The 16,630-nt window shown below is 31.3% G+C and overlaps 1 protein-coding gene across 5 annotated transcripts in view; it reads right to left on the bottom strand.

Annotated features, from left to right (window-relative positions):
- Window positions 1-16,630, bottom strand: part of LOC144373104 (transport and Golgi organization protein 1 homolog) — a 91,088-nt gene that overhangs the window by 71,826 nt on the left and 2,632 nt on the right. For all 5 annotated transcript variants that reach the window (XM_078036209.1, XM_078036210.1, XM_078036212.1 and 2 more), the window contains exons 2-3: window positions 16,068-16,282; window positions 14,265-14,314 (exon numbers count right to left, since the gene is read on the bottom strand). The gene's annotated coding sequence lies outside the window, so the exon portion shown is untranslated. The remainder of the gene's footprint in view (window positions 1-14,264; window positions 14,315-16,067; window positions 16,283-16,630) is intronic.

Here is a 16,630-nt window from a genome sequence, read left to right as displayed (position 1 = left end):
TCCATGACTACTTTTTAATTTTTCATTATATTTCAACTATAATTGGAAAAACTCTCATATTACTTTCAGGTCTATATTCATGTAAGTTTTGACTTATCTCTTTAATATCCCAACTTCAAGAGATAAGTCAAAACTAATAAAAATAATTTATTATTTACCAAAGACATATTTAGCCTAAACTTCTATGATAAATATGTCTTTGTTAAATAATAAATTAAAACACCTCATGATGTATAAAGCCATAAATAACTTTCCACATCATTTATTATTTACTACCAGCAAGACATCTGTTAAGAGTTTACACACATTATCTAATTTAACCCCTATGGTTCCTAATAGGCTCCATTTAAAGATGCTCAAAGATCACTGACTTTTCCAAGTTTTGAAATATTAATGGAGAAAATGGGCATTTTAACCCAGTTCTTCTCAGGCTGAAAATCAAGTATATTATTGTTTAAAATATTAAATACAAAATCATAACTGTGTGAAAAATTTAATGGCCAATTTTTAATTTTACATTGAACTGGCTTTATGTAGAAAAGGCTAATGTAAGAAAAGGTAATGAGAGATTTGACTGCAAAATTATTTTAAATGATTTCACAAAAAAAGAATCCATAAATTGCAGATAAAATTAGTATTATATCTATCAAATAGTAAAAATTTACATGAAAAAGTGATATTATCAATTGAAAAAAAATAATGCTTGTACAATTAGGAAGAGACAGGGCACATATCTTACTAAATAAGAAATACAGAAGCAGCATTAACTTATAAAAAATGCTGAAATACATAATAACTAATATGTAAAAATTTTTAAGGTGAAAAATCATTTTAGAATTTGGAGATGGGCAATATTTTTTTTAAAAAATCAAAAAAATATTTGTAAAAGAAAAAATTGCTTTGAAGGAAAGAAAAGAGAATTCCAGGTTTTAGATATGTTGAAAGGGAGAGAGGAAAAAAGGAAAAAGGAAGAGTAACCAATATGAAAATCACTCAAATCAGTCAATGTAATGAAAAACCAAAAAAAAAAAAACCAAATAAAAAACACCAATGCGCAACAGAATGATCAAATTTACTGGATTTAAAGTCCACTACTTATGGTGAAAAAAGATAAATTTATTACCACCATATATTACAAAGGTAATATATTACCTTAGATTAGAAAAATGAAGAATAGTGTTACTGTATTAGATAATTAACAACTTATGCAAATGCCTGGAATTTTATTGAGTTTGAAGCTGAGAATTAAACCAAGTGTCACAAAGATTTATAGATTATCTCTTAGTGATAACATTTTTTAAATTTTTTTGCCTACTAAGAGTTGTTTCAGAGTAATGTCTTTATTGTTTCCACAATTAAATAGCTGAAAACAACTGTGTTGTAAAAGATGGAGGACAATGGGAAAAGTTTAAGCTGCATTTGGACTAATCAAAGAGCAAATTAATGTATTTTCCGATTTTAAAAAATACTAAAAAATATGAACACCTTTTAGCTCATGAATATTCTTCCAAAATATAACAAGTATTATATATATATATATACACATATATACGTATATATATATACATATATATGTATATGTATATATATATATGTATATATGTGTATATATATATATATATAAACTATTTATATATGAAGATTACTGTGACACTGTTTATAGCATCTGAAAATTGGGTGTAGATTCTACAAGTCTATATAAAGGAATGGATTTAATTTTAGCATATCCATTATGTGAAAAAAAATTATTAACTTAAAATTATTATGCCAATTTATTTACTCTAATAATAGGTAAAAAAGGTAATAAAGTTGAAATAAACATGTTTGATTCTGGTTTTGAAAAATGCTAATTCAGTAGTAATGATTCATAAGATTATATAGAAAATATTAGCCATAATCAAGAGGATAATTCTTTTTTATTTTACACTGAACTTTATGAACATAAAAAATTGACATCCTATTCCTAAAGTATTGTTAGATGTTTGACAATAGGTAGAAATAACACAAAATTAGAGAATGAGTACTAATGCTAAAATTTAAGCTACAACTTTATTCCCACCTATGTGAATAATGAAACACATTATTTTTAAGTGTTCCTCATTCTTTGGTCATTTGAAAATGTAAGGCTGTATATGAATATACTTTGAACATGAAATAATATTTATAAAATTACTTTTTTTCAGAATAAAGTTTTAGAACCCCTAAATTTTCTTATGCTTCATAAAAGCACTATTGTTGTTCTTACCAGGCCAATAATAATAACACTAATAATAAAAAAAATTTTCAAGGCTGAGATTTCCCTTTCATGCTCAGAAGATAAACAGACAATTGGCACCAAATTATAGATTTGGGACAAACAAAACCTTGAATCTGTCAGTACAAATAGAGAAAGTGAAGCTCAAGTGCTGCAAAAGGATTTGATACTACAACAGTTTGTTTCTTTGTTTGTTTTGGTACCAGTGATTGAACTCAGAGGCCCTGGACTACTGAGCCACATCCAGCTCTATTTTGCATTTTTTAGATATTTTTTTAGTTGTTGATGGACCTTTATTTATTATTTATTTATATGTGGTTCTGAGAATAAAACACAGTGCCTCACACATGCTAGGCAAACACTATATTATGAACCACAACCCCAGCCCTCATATTTTGTATTCTTATTTAGAGATGGTCTCACTGAGTTGCCTAGCGCCTTGCTGTTGCTGAGGCTGGGTTTGAACTCATGAGCCTCTAAGCCACTGGGATTACAGTTGTGCACCACCGTGCCTGGTTGATAGCACAACAATTTATTAAAGCAGAAGCATCTTCTGTGAATTTATTGGACAGCTTCTGCTAACACCCTTTCAAGTGCAATCATGGGTTTCTTTCATTCTAACTGATGACTGATTCCTTTCTCTTCTTCTGTCCAGATAACTTTAAGCTCCTTATCTTTATTGAATCTAACTTAGAAAACAAATGTGTTGTATTCTAATATCAAATATGAAACACATTTTTGTAATAGAACATTGTTGTCTTTGATTTTCCATATTATATCCCTAAAATCATAGACACTTCGAAAAGACATTACATTGTGTTTTATGAACATTCCAAATAATAAGTAGCTAAGATAAATATTTTCTGAACTCTGAATGTTAAAATCTGGTACTTCTTTATATTCTCATATTCTAAAATAGCTACTATTACTTCTTTGTATTTTCATATTCTAAAATAGCTAATATGATGGGCACAGGTGTTCAAACTGGAGAGATTGAATAGGGGTTGAAAATTGTTCGCCTTGGTTTCTTCTACTTTAATTATCATTTTTAGTTGAGTTCCCCTTAATTTTATGTTGGAATACTATAATAATATCCTGACTCTCCTGTGTGTGTGTTTGTGTGTGTGCGTGTTTTTCAATTTACTCTTTAAGCTCATATGTCTGATATCAGCACCTCCTTATATAAGCACCGTAACTGTTCCCAGTAAAAAGCAAAAGCAGACACACTTAAAATTTTGCATCTACAATTTACCCCTTTCCCTCAAATGTTACTTTCAATACATCATCATTTTGTTGTTAACAAGTTAAATATTCTCCAATTCTCCTTCTTCTATCCTCTTTGTTATTACCACAAATCAGTGTTCTGGGGTGGGAGACTCCCCTGAGAACATCTGAAAATGCCTAAAGATATTGAGATGTTGTTATACTGGAGGTGAGGGAAATATTACTGACATCTAGTGAGTAGAGGCCTTGGTTACTGATAAACTACTACATTTTTACAGCAAAACCTCCAACAGCACAGAATTCTGCAATGCAGAACCATCATAATGCTGAGGTCCAGAAACTGCCTGAGATCAAGACATCATTAACTGGTAAGTAGATACCTGAAACAACAGAATGAATGAATGATCTCTCTCTGTTGCTCTGGCTCCCATCCAAGACAAATTTCCACACTATAGCAGAGCCAGTCTGTCCAAAATGTAAAAAGAGCCTGTATTTTATACTTGAAACTTCAATTACTTAGTTCAAGGGATGGAAGGCATTATAAAATTCTTCATAAATTATTTCCTCATTAACTCTTTAGTTTCTTCTCACCTCCCTTTTTCTTTCTATACCAAACTTCAGCGCTACTGCAGAGTTTTCTATTATTTAAACGTTCATCTTCTATCTCTGTTGTCTGATTTCTGACATTTTGATATGCTGAAGCTTCTGCATGATTGCTATGACACTCAATTGATAGGACTTGTTCCCTTTGGGCATAGGTCCCCCTCTGAGGAAAAAATAGAATATAATCAGTAAAATGCAAATAACCACTGCATCACTGTAAATTCTGAGAGAGCTTATTAGACTATTTTGGAAAATTAATTTAGTACATTTTATAATTGAGTTGGATTCCAAAAAACAAACACCCACCTCAGTTTGTTATTTTTGCCATTTTAACACACAATAAAATACTTCTGAGACAAAGTTTTTCTCCTGATTTGTTTTGGCACTGGAACCTGGAGTCATCCCCCAGGACAGAGTGGTTAAGGAAGATGGACTTCCCTTCATTTTCAGATGCCCCAGTTGTGTGAGCATTAAATATTATTCCATCTACTTAATAGCCAGGAAGTCACAAAATAATTGAGAAAAAACAGCAGGTTTTGAGACAGTGAGGAATTTTTCCTGCTTATACTTTAAGAAAGGCAAATCAATATGAACAAAATTTCTAGTGATGTTAATTGGCTTAGGTAAGGTAGGGGATAGCCATTTGAACAAGTCACTGACATATCAAATGTTACCTTTTGGAATTTTAAGCAATTTTATAACAAAGGAAACTGATTTTGCCAATCTGAGAGATAGTGGAGACTTTTTCTCTTTGAATAAAATCATCCTACTAACTTACACAGATAGATCTCAAATTTTTGTATCATGCTGCTTGATTTTGCAAATCAAAAATTGATTTGTCCAATTTCCCTTAGATTTTTTTAAGTTCTCCTGTGTAATATTTTGGAGTAGTTTCTTGGCCTGATGGGCCCAATTTACCCTTTGTGACACAGTGAAAAAAAGGATACTGGTAATAGACATCAATAAGTTCCATTCCAATTTTTAAAAAATTAGCATTTACATATTTAGCTTTCAAAAAATAAAAATCAAACAAATGTTATTCCTCATAAAAGACTTGTGACACAAAATATTTAATTTTTATATTTTGCTGTTTCCTTCACTTATCCACAATAACATACTCTTTTTTAGAGTGGAAGAGATAAAAGCTTTTGTATTGATGACATATTAAAGAGAGAAAGTGAAATGAGCTTAAGTTTGATTTAAAAATTGTGTTTTTCAGAATATGTGTAAGTTCAATTTTTATAAGCATTAAAACCAAGCATTTCTAAGTGATCAAACTTAACTCTTCTTTTAAATTTATTCCATAGGTAATAGCAGGCAATTAAAAACTACTCCCCACCTCCACAGAAGCATTATTTTACACTTGAGAAACTCAAGTACCTTTGTTTCATTATCTATTAGAGGATAGAGAAATAGTAGGTCTGACAAAAATAGATGTATATATAATATATATGTGTAATAGATGGGCGTATTTAAGTATGTAAATTGTATCTCTGCCTATCTTAAAAAATGCTAATTAAAAAAGTGAATGCCATTCTAATTTTATTCTGTTTAAGAGTAATTTATTCAAGAATATTCAGAAATCATCTATCTAATGGAAGGTTAGATTTTATTAGCATAATCCAAAAGTAGCATTTATTACTGGGGAAAGTAAGTGGTGTGGGGCTTTCATTTGGGCTTTAAAGTTTATGTCCACCTGCACTGTAGAATTATTGTAAGAAGTTCCTTGTCACAAAATATAGAATTAATATTATAGCTCTGAATATTGGATATAATACACAGTAACTAGAAACTTTAGATATATTTTATATTTAGATTATTCTTTCATTCTTCCTTTTATATACTAGATGTTGATGATATAAAAAATGATACAATATAATACCAATCCTGAAAGAATTTGCATCACAATGGAGAAGATATCTATTTGTAAAAACTGAGACCAAGCACACTTAATGTTATAATTAAAGCTTTGGAAAAAGTATATGAAAATTAGATTAATGAGCTCTCACTTCTATTAGGATGGGAAAGTAATGATGGTGCAGCAGAAATTCTTTGGGGCATGAAAAAAAGAGAATTCAATGTGGAACTTAAAGAGCGAGAGGCAATGGAGGATATTTTGGCAAATGTTAAGCATAAATAGAGACAGAGAAGCAATAAAGATCAGAAGAGGTAGGAATTGTGTGAAGCGAAGGAATTATGTGAACAAGTATTAGTGGGGCTGAGTTTGTTCCTACAGGGAATTTGGAAGACTATTTGTGATCATGCTTGGAAGAGCTGGGGGACATATGAATAAATATTGAGTTTATTACATAAATAATAGAATATTTTCTTACTTTTGTGGGTATGGCATGGTTAAATGTTTATTTTAGAAACTAATGCTTGTGAGAGGGGAGAATGGCACACTTGAGAGAGGCTCATGACAGGAAGAGCAACTAGGGGCAGGTCACTGTTCTCTAGGCTAGAGATAAGAGAAAGGAGGGTTGTAAGCACTGGCAATAATGACAAAATGAGAACTCATTCAGAAAGCAGAATAAACAAAACATAATAGTAAGGATTTGATTTTTATTTGGTTTGTTGTAGCTAAAATCACAAAATTTAGAGATTTAAAATTGCCTATAGTTATGTCTCAATTATGGTAAAAACTGTTTTAAAATAATTGAATACTTGGTGTGTCACAGCAACTCATGTGGTGGGAACAGCAGCAGTGGCCAGGCAGCACAGTTTCAGAAGGTTCCTGAGAGCCACTACCTGCAGCACCTGCATGAGCCTTGTGCTCTCAGCCAGGAAACTCCAAAGGAAGGTCAGCTCTGAAGAATGTGAGGCTAAGAAGAAGCCCAAGAGGAGGTCTTCCAGGCTGTCTTCTCTGACTGCTGCTGCCAAGGCAGATGCCAAAACCAGAAAGGTTTTCTTTCATAGTCAGCAAATGGAAATAGTGATGTGAATGAATAACTGTGATATGAGGTAATAAATGCAGTTTTGAAAATGTTTCCAAAATAGAACTGATGGGAAGCAGCAAGTCATCAAGGAGACTGTATAAAGTGTATGTTCACAAAAGGGAGATTGTTATAAGGATCCCAAAGAGGAGTTGGATATTTCCAGATGGAGCAGAGTGAGACTGAGAGGTCTGTGAAAAGAAAATAGGATTTCTGAACGACCAACAATTAAAAAAAAAAAAAAAAAAAAAAAAAAAAAAAAAAAGAAAATAGGATTTCAGGAGGTACATCATCATCTGCCTAACTACAAATATATTAGACAGTTAAGGGAACTGAAAGACTTTAATTTGATTGAAATGCACAATATAATTCTATAACAAAGGGAAAATAGGCAAAAGAGAAATTAGAGAGTACATTGCTTGGTCCTTTAATAAGTAAAGACAAGAATAACATAGGGACATTTACATTTTAGAATAATCTCATTGGCTTTATTGCTGACGATGGGATAACAGATGTAAGACCTATGAATGAGGGGCTCAGAGTAGAGTTTACTATATTTTAGCAGAGAGATGATACAAATTTTACTGTCATTATCAGTTACCAGACGATGTTATTTAGAGTCAACAAAATATGATTACATAGAGAAGTAAATTGAGAAGTAAAGTTGATATATGTTTGATTTGATATATTTTGACCTGGAATTTATATATTTTAAAAAACCTTTTATAATTTACACTAAGTGTTTGCTGTGCCTCTATAGATGAAATATTTGAAGGATTTACTGAGTCTGACAATTTTAGTGTTTTAGCCTCCTTATTCATTAATATAAAATGTTACATTTTAAGTAAGGGAAGTATTTTTTGTTTGAATTACTGCTGTCTAAAAAAGATATTTAAATGATTATATCAAACAAGAATTTATTATGTCTGTTTTTATTATTTAATTTTCCTTTTAATGTGTTATGGAAAACAAAAGTTTAATAATGGAAAATTACATTTATTTTACATAATTTTGGAATAATTTTTAGCTAAGTTATCTAAGGCAAAAAATAAAAAGTAAAGTTTTAGAAAGCCTGATATGTGGTAGGAGGTGGGAGAACTAGAGGTGTGCAGAATTTGTGGTTAGACACTGATCCTTCCCATCTCTTCCAGATGCTTCCCTTATTCTTACCATTTCTCCAAATTTGATATTGATAATCTCTTCTCACATTTTTCCGAAGAGGCAATTACATTACTTTCTATGATTGCAGAAAGTTATGATTACATTATATTAGATTTTGACACTAAATCATACACTGGTGAGAAGGCCATACTCTTCATTTGGTTTTTATTTTCATCACTAAGACAATACAAACGTGACTCCCATTCTGTAGTCACAAGTTACTTCAATATTCTTAGTAAAACATAACAGAAACATATATAAGTTTTATTTCATTAAGATCTCCTGAAGGGAGACAATTCTTTGTTGTATACTAGAGCTTTTTTCCCCAAGTTTTGAAAAGCAAAATGTCTCCAGGTATTGTCAACTATCTCCTAGGCTATGAATATGGGGGAAGAGGCAAAAACTTCCGTGATCCAGATGCAAAAGAAACATTAAATGTTTAAAGATATTTCATCTTTTAAATTTTAATGAAATGCCCAAACAGAATTCTTTTTTTTTAATTTAACTTTTAGTTGTAGTTGGACACATACCTTTATTTTAGTTATTTATTTTTATGTGGTGCTTAGGATTGAACGCAGGATTAGGATTGAACTATCTAAGCAAACACTGTATCACTGAGCCACAAGCCCAGCCCCTCTTAAATATAATTACTGTCTAAAGAAATATGGAAAGAAAAAAATCATCACTTTATATGCCTGTAGATATAATAGATCTACAAGTGGTTTTGTTATATCATATTTGTAGAAAAGAGGAGAATGAAAGATAAACTTTTCCCATTCAGTTTTCTCAATCTGAATGCTCTTGTACTCTAAGCAAGACTTGTTGATTTTCCTCATAATTAAACATAATCTACCTTCTGTTACAGCAACACATTCAAGGAGAGAATAAGGTACCAATCATTTATTTGCAGAAAGAAAATTAACAATTTGCTTCATGTTGCTATGAAGTAACCATTTAGGTTTTTAAAAAGTACACAAGGTTTTCACCCACTTTCTCCTTACATTATCGTCACTGAACATAATAGACAGCTAATAAAAATGTGACCTTATATGGGGGAGATATTATTTTCAATCAATCACTCCTTTGGATAAATGTTTTGAGTCATTCAATGGTAACTGAGTCCTTCTGCTCCACTGGCATATATGGGAGACACAATTAGAATTACTGTAATTATCAACTACTTCCTATAAGCAAATAGAAATGATAGCTAAATAATCTTTAAGTGAATAATATATATCACAATTATGAAAAAAGTAAAGAATATGAGTTATTTAATATTTTTTTTTTCGAATTCCAACTCACTGTTTTGCCTGGAATTACACTACATTATGTTGAAGTAATTGGTAAACTATACTATTATGAGTGTAAATTTTACAAATATTGAAATTACTGCATTCTGAATAAAATCACAAACTCTTAAAATGGGATAATTAAAGAGGGGAAAATAGTAACTAATACAACTATCTAAAAAAATTTATTATACTTTACTGGGCAGTCATAGTCATAGTAATCTTATAAATATTTTTTAAAACATTTTTTTGTAGTTGTAGATGGACAGAATGCATATATTTTATGTTTTTTTTTATATGGTGCTCAGGATCAAACCCAGTGCCTCACACATGTTAGGCAAGCATTCTGCCAGTAGCTTCAGCCCCAATCCCAAGGCATTCTTTTTAAGTATCATTAAGTTTACACGTATTTTTTTGGAAGGGATTGAGTATTTGTTCATCTATGATCAACACTTTTAGGCTAATTTTCTGTTTTAACTCAAGTTTTAAAAAAACCTGCTTTTATTCACATTAAAAACAAACTGCTTGATATGTACTCAATAATTAGATGATGAATTAAGATGTAATTATTCCAATAAGTAGGATGTGGATGCACTGGAGCAAACACCAGCAAGAGTGAGGACATGCTGCTAAACTGTCTCACCTACTTTTATCATGCTGTATCCACTTTAGGGATCCAATTTATGTGGTAAACAAAACTTTCAACAAATTCATTTCATCCTCACAACAATTATACAATGGGGAGATCAACTTAATCTTCATTTTACAACTTGGAAAACTGAAGAACAAAAATATCCCATAACTTATATAAAGTGGCATGCCAATAGTGGCACAGCATGGATCTGAACAGTCTTGCTTCAGTAGCAGGATTTTTCCAACCTCAATAGACACACAATTCAGTTAGCAATCTTATTAAATTCAGATTCGAACTCAGTACTTCTGGTTAGGGGAAAACAACATTCTGATTTTTAACAATCACACCTGTGATACAGATGTTGCTAGTCTGAAGATCACCCTTTAATTAGCAAAGTTCTAATCTACACTGGACAATAGAGATATGGCAACCATCAGAAACAAAGTTTATCCTCAGAAAATTATTCTTATGTGCAAATTGCCAACTTCTTATTTAGAACTTATGCTACTTCTTTTTCTTTCTTTTAAAAACAAAAGTTAAGGGCTGGGGATGTGGCTCAAGTGGTAGTGCGCTCACCTGGCATGCGAGCGGCCTAGGTTCGATCCTCAGCACCACATACAAAGGTGTTGTGTCCGCCGATAACTAAAAAATAAATATTAAAAAATTCTCTCTCTCTTTCTCTCTCTCTCTCTCTCTCTCTCTCTCTCTCTCTCTCTCTCTTTAAAAAAAAGGGAAGTTAACAAAATTTGCAAGTATTATAATATTTACAAGTATTATAGTAGCTAATTTCAGGTTTTGATAGTCAACATATGATTAATATAAACTTGAAACTGTAATATCTACCCCCCATAAGGCCTTCCCTTCATCCAAAAACGATTTACAATTACTCTTAAATTTCTTCTTTAACATAGATTCAGTCCAAACCCATTAATATTTAGGAGTACATGTTTGTACCCTCTATACAGGAAAAGAAATTCAAGGTTAACTTAGAAATCCAGCACCTTTCCAAACTTTTGCTGTTTACACAAGTGCTGACTCTAAGTGGAAAAGGAAGCACATCTTTGATAAATAGAACGTAAATGTCAACACATTACTAAACAACTCTCGTCCATAACTTTCTGTAAAACAAAGGGATGTTCATAATAATTTCCCTTCATGCTCACTGGTGAATTGATTTTTATACCGTAATCTAAAATATAGAATGTAAAAAGTATAAAAGTAAACCAAAAAACATATATTATTTCCCTGTGTTTAAAATGCATTGGCCCACAGGCCTTCAATACTTAAAACCTAAAATACCATCAAATCATTAGAAATTAAATCTTTATCAACCTTTTTTACTAAAAGAAAAAGAAGTATTCCTATTGACATATAATCAAACACTTTTAAAGTCATGCATTTAATTTGACAATGATATCTTCCAAAGGCCATCCTGGATGTGTATATTAGACCTAATTATGTAACTAAAGAATAACTTATTAATTAAAACAAAAGATGGGATTTAAGACAAATCTCCCTAGTACAAGTAATTCTGGTTTTCCTATATCTCATTCAACATTTTCCTGAATGTACCCAGATACACTTAACATTTCTTCCCTGAGGGATAATTAACTGCCACATACTTTGACAAGTTTACACACACACACACACACACACACACACACCCCTTACCAAAAGCCATAATTAAATAATTGCACCTGGAAGTAGCAAGCATAAGGTTTCAAAGGTCTCATGCAATATTAACACACAAATTCTAAATATACTTATGATTGTGGAATCCCATTTTTAATTACAACATAAATTAACAAATCTAAATAATACAATTACCATAAAGCTAAAATTCTCATTTATGCAGCTATGAGTCAAAAGAAATATAATACCACAATCTATTGCATTTTCTGGCATGAAAGCAAAAACACAATACAAATGTAGGCTTTTCTATCAAAATTACAAGAACTAACCTTCTACCCAGAAAAATCCAAAGACACACAAAAGCATCTGCATTATTTTACATATGAGGTGTATGGAAAAAAGTCTCTCCCCAAAGTAGTAAGAAACAACTTCTAATTTCCTAAGAAACTTGTATTTTACATTTGTTTTTTTTTCCTGAATCACTTACACAGCCACAAAGAAACTCAGATATTAAAGAACTAGAGAAGTTAAAAGATGTCCTTTTCAATAGCCAACAGTCACCAAAGACTGTGACAAAAGAAAATAGATATAAGTATTCCATGTTACTGTGCACAAGCAAGCCCAAAGTTTTACTGCTTCACTAGTTAAATCACTAATGTTAAGCATTATTTCATGAACCTAAATGAAATCTGGTATATAAAGAGAAAAAAAATATGTGATAAGTGAAAGTTACTTTCTATTTCACAGAAATATTATTATTATTTTAGATTATTTTACTTCATCTAAAATAATCCTGTGACCTTGTGGAAACAGTCCTGGGTTAAACACTTAAAGTACATTCCTTTACCAAATGTACCAGTACATTACGGCTCTGAAAGTATTCAATATGTCTACTATGTTCTCTAGATGTAAATTCATACACTGGTTTAAGCCATTTGCAGAAAATCAACAGAAATTATGAGAATATATTCTGAAAGTTAAGTGATTCTTCCACAGAGCAAATTTAACTTGACCTCCTAAATGGTACAGATTTGACACACCATTTAGAAGGCTAAAAGAAATACTGATTTACTTCTTCTCTAAAGCAATACTGTTCAACAAAATTATAATACAAGTTACACACGTAATTTTGGATTTTCTAATAACTATGCTAAAATGATAAAAATACAATTTTTAAAACACTTACTAAACATGCCAAATATTATTTCAAGATGTAATAAATATCTTTAAAATATTTATTCTTTTACAAATATTTTAAAGATATTTATTACAAAATTAAGTTTTCAAAATCCAGTATGCATTTCACACTTACAGCATATCACATTTTCAACTAACCACAACAACCTGGTCCATAGTCAGAATGTGGCTAGTGGCTACACTATTGAGCAGTATACTTTTTAAGTAATATTTTGAGATCTGACATACCACTCTGTTTATAATTAGTTCACATTCCTGTCTCCTTTTTAAACTGAAATGACTGTGACTACAAATATAAGCAAAACTGTTAATTCACTGGATAAATCAGGATCAGATCCCCCTTATCTGGGAATCTGGTTAACACACATAATAGGTAGCAAATGGATTTTTCTTTATTATGTCTCAAGTAGACTTCAGAGATGGTGCTGATCAACATGAGCAAACACAATTTGTAGCAAAAACACAGGTTAAACACCAAAATATTTTATATCAAATCATAACACTGCCTTAATTCTAGCATCCCTTCCCGTCTCATTCTTGAGCACATACTTCTATGCAATTTATTTATAATATTGCTCTCTAAATTTGATAAATTTTGTCAACCATACAGTCATCATTCAAAAATAAACAGAACATTATATAAGACACAAATGAAAAAAAGTCAACCAGCTACTTTTAATACAATTTGTCAACCAATCTTAAATTCTGAGTTTCACTGAGTTTTATTCTTCTCACAATTCCAATTAATTTACTGCTAAGAATTTTCCCAAGTCATTAGGATATTTGTTTAAAATGTAAATAATTCCAACAATGTGTTTTCTAGAAAATAACAACTACAACCATAGCTTAGCACATAAAATTTGTCCTTTAGGCAAGTTACTGAATAAATCAAACAAAAACAACTATACTCCTGTTTAATGCTTTTACATTTTGTAACACCATATTCAACAATTTATAAATTTGGAAAATCAGTTCAGATTGCACACAAGCACTAACTTTAAAACTTAAAATCTTACAGGTTTCTACAAAATACTTGTGAATAAATGTATTCCACAGAAAAACAACAAAAAAATCAACACCAGTCAAACAATTCTCAGCAAGAAGCACAAGATCAGTATATTCATAAGTACAGAATATATGATACATGCTAAAGAGTATTTTCCCCTAATTTAATTTAATTCACCTAGGCAATTTTTGTTTAAAGCACTTGCAAAGCTTTAAGGAAGCAAACATAGCTAGCTAGCCTCTTCTGCTGCAAATACATACAAGGATAATACATTCATCTCCTGATATCGTTCCACAATTTAGAAATCAAAATAACAAAATTTGTTTCTTACCTGCAGTTAGGAGAGGGTTAAGGGTTATTTCAGCTAGTTCCTTCTGAATTCTATTAGTGAAATGGGAACAGACAAAAAGGATTTCAGACAGTCTACAGAATAACCAGAAAATCAGAATGCCCTCTACCATCATGCAGGTAACTGCAAGGCTGGTTTTGCCTTCAGTAATCCTAACATGGCTGCTTCCTCTTTGTTCTCAGAGGCATAACCCAAACTTCTTAACAGAAAATTGCAGCTTTTTTCTCACTTGCTACTGTAAATAGGTAAGTCATTTACACCTGATTTGAGAAAGTCCTCCACTACTACTCAACAAAAGGATATAAAATCTATTTTAAAACTCTTTTTACCAAAGAAATTCTCTTTTCAAGCTTATATGCAAATGAGACAAAACGGAAGGAGGAAAAGCACTAGAATATTTTTGACAATGACTTCAATCCACTTTTACTGTGGTAAAAATTAGAAAGCTATTGCAAGAGCACATTAATAGTTTTGTCAATATTTTATCTGTTTAAAAAAAGTTTAAAATTTACAAATACCTTTACCAATGAAAAACTTCCAAGGACCATTTTAGCAATCTTACTTAACCATTTATTTTCTCTGATCTTAGGTACAGCACGTAAATTTAAATTTCATACTCTTGGAGGAAAGAGGGCCTTAAGGTAAGGGGAAAAAGAGCATTTCTCTGATTTTCTTGAAATTTAAAATGTTTTGAAAAGTTGTTTAATGTTCTCTCCACAAGATTACAACACACTGAGAAGAATTTTAAATTATTTCAAAGACTGCTGCTATTCAATATAATATTCTCAAGTTCATTAGTGTTTGATTAATGGTGCAATGACTGTGAAAATGTATAGAAAAATAAGAACATGAATCACCATAAAATGCAATAATTGATCAGTTTTTATATTTCCTTTTTCTTTTAGTTGTGATCAATGAAAAACCACAAAACATCAACATTAGGTAATGCTATAGGTACACTTTATGTTTGATACAAGAGTTCTACTCAATACAACCACTATCACTGATGGAGTCCCATTGATGGATTTTTTTTTTACCATCATAAAAAATAAAAGTCAGCAGGAAACAAATAATCTTTCACTTATAACCAACAAAATGTTTTTTTCCTGCTATTGATTTTCACTACTATGTCAAGAACATCCAGGAGTTTTAAAGATGTGCAAAGTTTTAACAGCAAAGTGACACTTGAGATTGTTAATGGCTACTTTTCCATTTTATTTGTTCTCACAAGAACAAAGAGGGATAACTATAACTACAAAAAAATTATACCTATTATGCAGGATTTAAAGACTTGTTTGTAAAACTAAGCAAATTTAAAATCTGCTTTCAAAAAAAGCCAAGGCCTGACATTCAACATTTTTTAGCAAATATAAACTTTTTTGATCATTTCCTTTCATGAAAAGTGACATATTTCCTTTTATGAAGTTGCCACCACAGATGCCTGGACTGACACCCACGTGGACACAAGCTAATTTCACTCAAGAGTATAACTCACAAAAGGAAACATCCCCAATGTACCATCTAACTCAGTTTCACAAATTTTCCTTGCCAACTCCTTAAACTCTCAGGATGAGAATTCAGTCTCTAGGACTCTTGCTGAAATTACCAAAGTACAGAATAAGTTTGCTTAGAAGCATAATTTTAGTGAGGACGTTTTCATGCTCCCTAAAGGATGACAATTCATTCAGGTACAAATAAAATTGTTCATGAAGTATTTCTGGAGTATTGTTCTTGATGTAAAAATAAAAGCATCCAATTGCTTGAAAGACAACCTGACAATGTTACCTTTTATCACTAGTGGATAACTTAGCAGTGGTTTTGCTAGAGAGTTTGGTGCTCTTCTTCCACTGGGTGGCAGAAGGTTCTTTCTTCATGATCTTCAGGCTCTGGAGCAGCAGGGTCTTGCTGGTCGGAATCTGAACTGCCACTGCTGGTGCTGGGGCTGTCATCATCGGACATTTGCTTATCACTGGCCATTTGATGAATTATCACTTGGAAAACTTTTTTAAAGAGGAAAGAGAAGAGGGAAGAAATGTTAATCTAAGAAATCAATCAACAGCTCTTCCTTATCTTAATATCATTCTCAGATTGTATCTCTATAAAAAGGCTTCAAAAGTGTTCACATTTATTGTATGAAAATGTTACTGGGGATAGGATGAATCTTACAATGCCAGCTCTCACGGATTGTCCGAAATCACCCACTCACATTTTTTTTCCCATTCCTTGGATAATCTATGAATTGTCTACTTTCTCAGAAGGCATGAAAAAGATTTGCCAGGGAACTTAAGGCAAGGAGTATTAACAACATAACTGTAAATAACAGACTGTTATGAAAAATGTTAAAAAGT

Source organism: Ictidomys tridecemlineatus, unplaced genomic scaffold (assembly GCF_052094955.1).
Source record: "Ictidomys tridecemlineatus isolate mIctTri1 unplaced genomic scaffold, mIctTri1.hap1 Scaffold_233, whole genome shotgun sequence".
NCBI lineage: Eukaryota > Metazoa > Chordata > Mammalia > Rodentia > Sciuridae > Ictidomys > Ictidomys tridecemlineatus.
This window is presented reverse-complemented; position numbering and strand designations above follow the sequence as displayed.